The sequence below is a fragment of the Lissotriton helveticus genome, chromosome 2_1 (genome assembly GCF_964261635.1).
Source record: "Lissotriton helveticus chromosome 2_1, aLisHel1.1, whole genome shotgun sequence".
Lineage (NCBI taxonomy): Eukaryota > Metazoa > Chordata > Amphibia > Caudata > Salamandridae > Lissotriton > Lissotriton helveticus.
Window position 1 is genome coordinate 294596082 of NC_136059.1, and position 11456 is coordinate 294607537.

The 11456-nt window shown below is 44.0% G+C and overlaps 1 protein-coding gene across 3 annotated transcripts in view; it reads left to right on the forward strand.

The window, feature by feature from the left end:
• WDR7 (WD repeat domain 7) overlaps nucleotides 1-11456 on the forward strand; it is a 1349682-nt gene that overhangs the window by 65711 nt on the left and 1272515 nt on the right. The window lies entirely within an intron of this gene.

Consider the following 11456-nt stretch of genomic DNA (forward strand, 5'->3'; position numbering starts at 1 on the left):
TTATATGTTTTTGTACATAGATGGAGAAGTGGACCCACCCAGGCCTGGTGCACTGAAAGATGTTACAATTTTGACTGATGTCAGGGCAGCTTCCACTCCCTTTGGGAAGCCCTTCAACTCCTCTTTCCAGCAGGACTCGTGAACATTGCCTTATCCTCTGGATCAACAGTCCAAGTCAGACAGATGTGGAACGCTGGTTCTCTGGAGTATGTATTTTAGGTTAAGCTGGGACCACTGGAAAGAAGTCCAGGCCAATCAAATGGTGTGCCAATATTTAAACCAATATAATGCCAGCCAACCAAAGCAGAGAGCTACTTTGCAGGAGTGTTCTTAGGCTTCCTACACCAAAGTGAGGAGGCTCGCCAACTGATCGGCAGGGTGGGTGGAGCCTGGGACGTTGCAGACAAGACACGATATTTAGGGTTCTGTTAATACTGGGCAGATTTGGAGGAAAACGACTAAGAGAGCCAGAGAGGTTTATGTCAGTGCATTACACCAGGATGAGGGCTGAGTGTGACTGCAGCTCTCATACAGGAAAGAGTGCCTCTCGTCTGGTCTCCAGGGTGCAGCCCACATGGGCTAAACCAAAGCCATGGGGGCCAAAATGACTATAAGTCTGTTGCAGATAACAAGTACCCCATGAGCACCACTCATCCAGGCACCAACTGACAGCACAATCAGACACTGTGCACTTAGCGGGAAGGGAAGAACACCAGTTACGGGTGACTGCTGTCCGTACCCCCTCTTCCGTAGGCGTGTAGAGTCAAACCAGCCAATCCCAATAATGATCATCGTATAATGCCGATGAAGGTCCTATAGCCAATTAGCCATCTCTCCAGCAGAGAACTCTGATTGGCTCAAAGATACACTGAGTGTGGACACAGAGGCACGCCAGTAACCAGGCCTCCATCTGCGACTATTATGTGATAGTCACTATACAGCAGTCTCCTGTCGCCTGGCAGGGAGAAATTCCCTCAGAAAAGCGAATGTGGGACAATTTGTGTGCACTCCTTCGTCACCAGAGTTGTGTGCGTATCTGCGGGGAATTAAAAATGTGAAGCCTCTAGTGGTTTCTAGGATGTGAGTCAGTGGAGGTCAAAATCACAGGGAATCCAGAGTTTTTTTTTGTTGTTTTTTTTTTTTAGTTTTATATAGCGCAAACTTGAACCGAACCGAATCAGTTATCAGAGCGCTTTACATAGCACCAGTTACGTTACATGAGGACACACTTTCATTTTTTAGGCACGGGGAGATTAAGTGATTTGCCCAGAATCACAGGGTTTTTTTGGCGTCGTTACCGAGACTCGAACCAAGTTCCCCAGGTCCGAGGTCGAGCGCCTTAGCCGTTAGGCCAACCCCTCTCCCCTAGTTAGAACAAGATTTGCAATGCAGTAGGTCTCGAATTTACCAGGGTTTGAGCTATTGGCACTGTAAATACTAATGCCTTTTATTTATGTATTTTGAAAACCTGCTAGCGGTGTATAAACACGCACTTTGTACTTAGTCATTTCATGAGAAGCAACGCTGGCAGTAACTACACCTCTTTTATCGCAAGTTTGCTTTTCGTAAGCAAGAACAAAGTGTGTGTTTACGCATCGCTTGCAGCTTTTCAAAACACATAAATAAAATTCATTGTCATTTACAATGTCAATAGCTCAAATGCTTGCAAATGCAAGACCTATTGCATTGAAAATGCTTGTTTTGCTTTGCAGTTGGTTAAGAAGTTTTCATTTTACTGAAATAATATGTATAATATACATACCTAAAGGGGCTTTCAGACATCTCTCTTCCCCCATTGGTCTGTTGTTCTTTCATTAACATTTTGCTTCCGCCCACTGCATTATACAGCTTAGGGCAATGGGTCAGCCTACTTAAGCCTCTGGTTAACACAACTTCGAATGACTGCATTTTGCTCTTTCGCAAGGTGCACATCGCACACAAGGAGTTCCCTTTAGTGCAGGTCTTGCCTGATGTGATAGTATGATGCATTTGTAGTGAGAACAGGGCACATTATAGTTTTCAGTTACTGTCTCATTCCAATACTGTTGTAAATTCCTTTTGATGGGGACTGCTGGTTTTTCACATTACACCACATTGTGTTCTTGGACTTGGTTCCATCAATGGTTCTTTGATAAACTTTGCCAAGGAAGAAAACCTACTTTTATGGTGTTTAATTTGCAACACACTTGTAACAGTCTTATTTAAACATTGGTGGGATGGAATTTGGGTTTTAGAATAGACTCTTGTATACTGTGTACCTTCTTTCCTTCATTCTTTCCAGCTTCTTTCTATTTTTCCTCTTTTCTTTCCCTTCTTTTTGCCCACTTTCCTTTCATTTTTGCCTTATCTTCCTTCTTTTCTATTTCTTTTTTGTGTTCTACCCCTTTTTTCTTCTTTCCGTTTTACCTTCTTTCATTTGTTTTCCTTTGTTATTTTTCATTCGTTTTTTGTTTTCTCATTCACCTTCTTTGATTCTCTCCTTATTTCTTGCATACGTTACTATTTTCGTTCCTTCTTTTTCTTTCAATTTTACCTTTAGTCCTTTTTCTTTCCTTGTTTGCAACTTCATTTCTTGCCTTCTTTACTTTTCCATTTTTCTTTCCTTCTTTCTTTTTTGCCTTCTTTCATTCTTTTTTTTGCCTTTTTGCCATCATCCTTTCTTACAGTTTTACCTTTTTTATTTCATTCTTTCCTTTACATTTTTCCTTCTTTGCTATTTTCTTTTCTTCTTTCTTTTTTCTCTCCCTTCTTATCATCTTTGTCTCTCCATCTTTCTTTCGTTCTATCTTTTTCCCTTTCTTTCTTTTTCTTCTTTATTCCTTTCCTTCTTTCTTTCTTACCATTTTTCTTTTCTTTCCATTCTTTCTTGCCTTTTTCCCTTTTTTCCCTTCTTCCTAGTTGCCTTTTTTCCTTGTCTTTCCTATTTGCCTTCTTTCTTTTTTGCCTTCTTTCCTACTTTCCGGCTACCACTTCCCTTTTGCCTGCCTTCCTTCCCTTTTTGCCTCGCTTCCTTCTTTCTTGCCTTCCGTTTTTGTCTGCCCTACTTCCTTTTTTACTGCCTTCCATTTTTTTTACTTACTTCCTTCCTTCCTTTCTTGCCTTCTTTCTTAAAGGTGAGGCTAGCAGCTAATGCCAGACCAATGGCTTTTTTTAGGTCTGTGCTATCCAAAACCTTTTGATTTGATCAAAGAAGTATGCATAACATAGTTATTTAGAGGAGTTTTCAGCCAGACTTCAGCTATTAGTCTGTGATTGTCATTCACATTTTTCTCCCACCTACTCCAGCATGCATCAAGGGGCAATGCTAGTCCACTTTAGCCATTGACTGACTTCACTGTGAGTTATGGCATGCTGCCCTTTCACAACACAACCACACAAAAGGTAGTTCCCTTTAGTTCATGGTGTACCATGGTAATGTATATTTTTGAGACAAGAAAAACACTTCTGCCTTTAGCCATTGTTTTGTTTTATTTTTGAGATTTAATGAAAGCCCAGCAGCTTCCCAAACACAGAATTGCAAAAACCGTGACAAAACAGGAATTGAGAAAAAGCTGTCTGCCAATGCCAGAACTATTGGCTTTGCCGATGCTTGTTTTTTATTGTGAAAAGCCACAGATTAGTATAATATGTATATATGTTTTTATTTTATTTATGGTAATTAGTTTTTTAAAGTAAAAACATTAGCTGAACATTGATTTACTGAATGGTATTAGTGTTAGCTGCTGTGATCAGAATTTGTAGCCCAACTGCTTTGCCATGCCATCCTGAGTTAAGCGCTCAGATTGAAACAACTGGACCCTGTAGCCCCTAATGCCCTGTGAACTGCCCCATCCCTTCAAGAGGATTTCTAGCAACAACTGTCATTTTTAACGAGCTAATTTAAAACACCAATTAAGCCAAGTTGCCTTGGGTTAAATGTTGATCTGAATGGTCACATCAAAACTTAAACTAGTCCAAATCAAATTACCTTTTACGATGGTTAGTAAAATATATCTTTTATAGCAAGTTTGGAAGATCATGTTACTTAATTTTACAGTACCATTGACCTGATGGTCCAAAGGTTAGAAACTAAAGACCCATACAACTAATATATGTCTTCAAGATGATATCCCATGCTGCCCCTGCAAAAATATATCCAAGGGCTAAAACTCCTTCATGTGTGTGCTGTACTTTAGTCCACTGAGCAAGAATGAGAAAGTAGTATCGTTTCCTAATGATCATCAGCACTTGGGAAATACAGGGTGATCTTGTGATCCTTAAACAGATCTGGAGGGGTTATAAGGGAAAAGCACAGTTATGCTGAAAGGGGGATGGCGTGTTCATGGCAGAAAGAGTGCCTGATGCAGTGATCTTGTGATCCTTAAACAGATCTGGACAGGTTATAAGGGAAAAGCACAGTTATGCTGAAAGGGGGACGGCGTGTTCATGGCAGAAAGAGAGCCTGATGCAGTGGTAACATTTTCCTATTGTTAGAAATTGGCTCTCTAGTTGGCAGTGGTGTGCACCCTGTCCAAGTAGGGACCACAGTCCTAGCCGGGGTAAGTCCTTCACACACTTAAATCAGCCTTTGCTCACCCTCTGGTAGCTTGACACAGACCAGTCAGGCTAAACATAAGAGGTAATGTGTAAAGTATTTGTGCAATATTTAAAATATAGAAAAACCGTGAAAACACCATGAAAAGACTCCACCCTGAATGAGAAAAATTGTATATCTTTTACTGTTTAAAACAACACCAAAATGACAAAAATTCAATCATATGTACACAAGTTTTGAATTTCCAAAGTGTCAATGAAAATTCTGTGCTTCACAAAGTACCCACGCTTCACAGGTTTCCGACGGTCACGCTAGACCGGAGAAAAACAACACAAATCCGATCTGGGGATGGGAATAGTTATTTGCACACAGTATCGTGAATAAGACAGTGCTCCAAAAGATGTACTGTAGTGAAAAATAATAAATCTGGTCACTCAGGACTGGAGTAATCCCACATTCTTGAGCCACTTGGGAAGGAGCACCGGCTGGTTGTAAGCACCACACAGACCCTGCGGACCACAATACCTTTGTGGGTGGGGGATGCTGACATCGCCAGTGCGGAGCGGTAAGCCTGAGGCATGGAGGCAGTTGATGCAGAGTCGGTGGGCCTCTCGAGGGGTCATTTGCGATGGAGAACACAGCGCTGCTTTTGCTGACGTGGGTGGCTGACAAGGCGTCGACGAGCGTCACTAGTAATCTCCTTGTAACTACAGCAATGTGTCGCAGTAGAGCTGTGGTGGTGTTCATAGCAGATACTTCAATTTCGATCGGTGCAGGGCGATATTCCTTGCATGTCAGAAGCGAATCGCTGACCTTTGTGGGGCCCCTCTGCAGGTCAGAGAAAGCTCTGACCTGTGTGGAACCGGCCTGCAAGACTCACAAGTGGCAGAGTCCAGCAGCAGTGTAGAGGGGGAATACAAAGTATTTTATGACCCTGAGACTTCTTAAACAGGAGGCAGGCCAGCAAGCCCTAGGAGTTACTTTAAGTCTTTGTACAGGTTGCAGAGAGGAGATCCAGTCCTTCTCACTGCCAATCAAGAGACAGCTGGCCAACACAGCAGAGCCAGTAGCAAAGTGGCAGTCCCTCCTACAGCACAGTAATCATCAGGCAGTAGGCCAACCCAGCAGAGCATTTAGCAAAGTGGCAGTCCCTCCTTCAACACAGCTCCTCTTCCTAACAGAGTCTCCTCAGGTTACAAACGTGAACCTAGTATATGGTGTCAGAGGTCCAGAATTGATACTCATGTTAGCCTTTGAAGTAGGGAGACTTCAAAGGGGTCTTTGAACTTCACAAGGTTCCTGCCTTTCCTTCCCTGGCTCTTGCCGCACTACGCGGCGTAAGCAGCTTGTTGTGTGGGGACAAGGTCAGCCCTATTCAGGTGCAAGTGTCAGCTTCTCCCTCTTAATCTAGCTCAGGAAGATCTATCAGCCTGGTGATGGGTCATCAGGATATGGGTGGCAAACCTCAGCTCCCTTTGTGTATGACAGTCTAGAGGGAATGCACAAAGCCCAGCTGTCACCCAACCCAGACGTCTTTTCAGAGATAGGCTGAAGCAGAGAATGGTAAAAGTAAGAAAATGCTAACTTTCTAAAAAGTGTAATTTTCAGATCAGCAACTTAAACTCCAACTTCACCATGAGTTGGGATTTTACATTGTGAGTCCAGAGACACCTTTCCCAATTGGAAATTACACTTAAAATATGTTTTAAGGCAACCCCAATGCTACCCTGTGTGTGAGATAGGACCTGCAGTAGTGAACAATTAATTTGAGTATTTCACTACCAAGACATGTATAACTGACATGTCCTACTTTTTAAATACACTGCACCCTGCCTTAAGGCTGCCTAGGGCCTATTTGGGGGTGACATATATGTAATAAAAAGGAAGGTTTGGGCCTTTGCAAGTAGGTTAACTTGCAGGTCGAAATGTGCACAGAGGCTCTGCAGATGCAGGCCTGAGCCATGTCTACAGGGCTGCTGAAGTGGGTGGCACACTCTTTATTGTAAGCCCACTAGTAGCATTTAACTTACAAGCCCTGGGCACATGTGGTGCACTTCACTAGGACTTATCAGCAAGTTAAATATACCACTTGTGGATAAGCCAGTGTTACCATGTTTTGAGTGCAAGGCATATGCACTTTAGCACTGGTTAGCAGTGGTAAAGTGCCAGGAATCCTAAAGCCAGTACAACGAATAGAGCAAAAAGGGGAGGAGCAAGGCAAAATGTTTGGGGTGACCCTGCAGAAAGGGCCATTTCCAGCATCTGCACACATAATTGATTTTCTGCTGGGGGAAAATCATTTGTCCTCAAAACAGTGTTAGCATTTCTCACACATGATTTTCTTCTGAATTGTCTTTTGGCTTTTTATGAAATACATTTGACAATTGTTCTATTAAATGTATTTATTAGCTTTTTCTGAAATGTTTTTCTGTACTCAGTTGGTCTTCGAGCTGTTTGACCTTGGTACTGGAATTAAAATACATTCCCTGGCTATGGCTAAGTCCCAGTCACACCATCCCTCTTGGTACCTTCATAAACATTGAGTCATGACAATCACATGCAGCTTGGTCGGTTCAGTAGAGCATGGGATGAGGCCATTGATGTGCAAGCTGCAACAAACAAGCATTTACAATGCAACGGTTTCGCCTTTGTAAAAGTTAGAGCTATTGGCATTGTAAATGACCAATTTTTTATTTATGTGTTGGTTTTGAAAACAGATAAATAAATGGCATAGTCATTTACAATGCCAATAGCTTAATCATATCCACCACTCAAATTACGTTCATATTCTCACTATACTAATTCACCACTAATCCTTTATGGGCTCTAGAGCAATGTGCTACTTGCCGAAAAAAGCGCTTTGACGCCTCGTATGGGGTAGTAACTGCTATATAAATGCAATTACAATACAATACAATACAATATCTACAGCGTTCTTCCTTTTCCTTGACCCCTTTCTTGCAAACTTGGATGTCCTCATTGCTCAGAAGAGGTCCATTCGTGGTATGGACCTCTTGACTGCTAGTATCAGCTTAGCCTAGTCCCAACTATGCACATTCTTCAGCTTAGCCTTCTCGGAGTGGGAACTCTGAAGTCCTCTGTGCCACGTGTGTGCACAATGTACAAGAGCTGAAGGCAGTATAGGCACGGAGTGCTCACCATATACAAACCCAGCTTCAAAACTGGAAGCCTTCCAGGAAAGGAGAGAAAGTACTCGTCCTGCTTTGAGGTGGCTCATGCATCTACAGAGGGTAGCGCAGCCCCTTACCACTGGCGGCTCACGTCATTTTTAAAGGTGCAGCACCGACGCCTGGACTGCACAGAATCTGGTTCATGAGCATTTGAAACCTTTTTAGGTCGAGCGTAGCGAAGGGACCTCTAGTATACTTTAGTATACTTTGTAAATGGGACAGGGGAGATGCACGCGCTTTCCCTCGCCGATTTCACCTCGTGGGCGCGCACGCCCAGGCCGGCGTCGTGCACATCCCCTGTCCCACTTTCACTGCAAGTCAGCCTCTCGCGCGCGCACACACAGCCACACTCACGCATGCACACACACATACAAACAAGCATGAATAATGTGTGGGCCACTAATTGATTTGGATGACTCTCAGGGACTCTGTTGCGTTGGCGGTAAAAGAGACAAATGGGAAAATGAAGCGAGAGACAGAAGGGCCTAGCAGAGCAAATTCGGAGGGGTTTTCTGGATGAAATTTATCATAAATGAAGACAGGCAGTGTTCCAGGTCGAAAATGAAAGGTGCCTGACAGCCGTAACAAGCAAAATTGGAATGGTTGCTTGCATGAGAGGGGTTGAGCCAGAAGGAAGTACTTTCGCAGAAAGGATTAGAACTGGATACATTTTGGGCCAGAACTATATAAAAAGCAATATGCAAAATCGTCTTTCCAAATATTCACAGGAGGTGTATATCACTGTAGAGATTGACAAGCTTCTGCAGTCTGTCCTCCGTGAATGGTGAGATTTTCAATTTGTTAAAGTTTCAGATGGTCATGAGTTCAGAGGCATCATAGATCTGACCAGAGAGTAAAATGACGTTATCATGGCTTCGTGGATAAAAAAAAAAATAATAATAATAATAAAAAAATAAAATTAAAAAAAAACTGAAAAATGTGTCCTCATGTAACGTAACTGGTGCTATGTAAAGCGCTCTGATAACTGATTCGGTTCGGTTCAAGTTCGCGCTATATAAAACTCTATAAAAAAAAAAAAAAAAAAAAGCGCGCACACAGACACACATACCGCCGCCCCCCCAGCCCGCGTCTGCGGACTCAGCCGCCACTCCTGACACCGAGACACTGTCAGGTAATTTATAGCCTAGGCCCTAGGGTGAGTTAGGCATCCTCTTGAATCCTGTATCCCTTAACTCGGTCTTCGGAGAGATCCGCTGCTTCTGTCTGAGCTGCTCGGGCGGAGTTTCCTTTCTGGAACACACCGGCCTCTGGACTGCAGCAGAGCATCTGTGGGCGGGGCGCACAAACAGGAGCAGGCCGCTCATTAGAACATAATTGCGTCTGTTCTTTTGTTAGTGTGGCGTCATCACGGATTCTCCCCTCCTGAGAACGGGTCTCCTCTCTTCCGGGGGCGACTGATCCCTTTATTGTGGGGAAAAAAAGCATTTCCGCTCCTCGTCTGCTTTCCAATAGGCGACTCCTTCGGCCACGCTATTATTAAAGCTCTACATTGTGACATTCCCAGTAGTTTTCCTGTGTATAGGAGGCAAATACTTTTTGACGTACCTGGGTCCCCTCTGTCGTGTTCCCTTCCCTCTCCACTCCATGTATTAGCTCTGCGTTGTAAGAAGGGCTGTGGCAGGGCCCCGGTGTAAGCAGTTACAAAATGAGCACCCGAGTAAAACTTCCTAATGAAGGTGTAATGTTCCTTTAGACTCCTGGGCTTCGGTGCCACTGCACTCGCCGCACTATTGGCAGCAATACCGCCGACAAAAGTAGAACTTCACCACTAGTTTCATCTGTTCACATTTTCTTCTCCCCAAACATCAGAATGGATGTAAGACCCACTCACTAGTTTCTTCTTTCCTTGGGACGAGGCATCTCAGTGTCAAAAAGGTGACGCCAGGAGTTGCATACTCTGTAGTATAATGTCTCACTGTAAATCACAGAGGACAATGGCTAGTCCAGGACGTTAGTCTTCTGTCCTTAGGCGGAGCATCTCGCCGTGTTGTAAGACGAGGAGGACGCTTTCTGGCAGTCTGTCTTCTGTACTTAGAGCCCATCGTCTAATCGTGACGTTACAAAGTAAGAGCTACCCCCTTCACAGCTGTCTGTTGACGGGTCAGCTCGCCGTGACATCACAAGGTCTGTTCGGTCTCAGTGTTTGCGTGAGGTGGATCATATAAAAGCGATGTCACAAGCAGAGGTGCTATACCCCACGATGTCTTATGGAGGGGGGTAATCTAACTGTGACGTCACAAAGCTGCTCTTATGTCTGCCTCGTGTCCATAATGTGGACTATGTTTTAGTAACGTCAGAAATGTTTTTCCCCTCAAAATGCCTTCTATATATGGAGATTGGAGAGGGAGAGGATCATTTCATTGTGACCTCACAGATGCATGAGTTACCCTCCCCCACCACACCACACACCTTGTGACTGAGGCTGAGCATAGCAGCGGGAAAAATACACGTTTTATTCACAGCCATATTTGGATTCGAGGTCTGAAAATGGTCATTCAGTCTTCCGCACCTAATTTGGCCGTAGGCACTTCAGTTCTGCTATGTGGCCAACCTCCACGGACAATAGGGCAAAAACAGCAACGAAACATATAATGACTACACAGCATAACATTTGATGATAATACCTTTTCGGTGTTTCAGCAATCAGGACAGCAATCAGGAAGTGCATGCAATATTTAAAAATAAAAAAAAACGTTCATGGTAGGTGTGGGCGAGTCAACAAACAGGGCGAGCCACAAGGGTCTATGAACCCAGGCATGAACCGAGCGAGCTCCGAAAATGTTTTGCCATGTAAATAATACAACCATCATGTTCAAATATGAAAAAGTTTCTTCAAAATAAAAATGTGTGTGTTCAACGTGTGGATGCGTTTCATCTTCGTACATCCGGCTGTATCAGTAGTAAGTCGGGATACCACTCATCAAAAATTCCTGGTCGCAAAAGTGACATGTCTGGTCGCAAAAGGCTGGTCGCAATTTTGACAGCTTTTGACATGTCTGGTCTTAAACTCCTGGTCTCAATTTTGACAGTTTAAGACCAGGACTGTTTAAGACCAGGGTTTGATCTGGCCTTAAACAGTCTGGTCTTAAACTTCTGGCCTTAAATTTAACAGCTAGGGCTGCAAAAATGGACATGCCCAGGAGTGCTCAGGCCTGGTCTTAAACAGTCCTGGCCTTAAACTGCTGGTCTCAAACAAGTGACAGGTGGCCCGTGTGTTGACAAGGACCGACAGGTGCCCCGGAAGGGGCGTATGAGTCACAGGGGGGCGGGTTGTTTTTTGGAGGTAGAGGCGTGGCAAAGCAGCCCTATGGCCATGTGTCCCTGTTGTGGTGTAGAGGTATACGCCTCTTTTAGGGGTGGTGATTTCTTTGAATACATATAAGCCTTTGTCAGGAGCCTGGGGTAGCAAGCAGCCGCTGGACAACGTGAAGGGTCACCATGGCAGAAAGGAAGAGCTACAAACCATTTGAGAGAAAACATTGGTTTGGTGGCTCAGAGATCCCCGTCAGTAGCTTTTACAGAACCAGACCTGCGGTAATGGAACATAATGCTCAACCAGGAGAACCTTATGGCTGTGGGTTTGCTAAACAATGGCCGAGCCGGGTGGACCCGATTAAGCGTTACAGCAGCTCTAGCGAGTGTTCGAGTGACGGTTTGGCGTCTGAGCAAAGCATGCTCTTGGAGTTGGAGGATGAAGAAGAATCCATAGT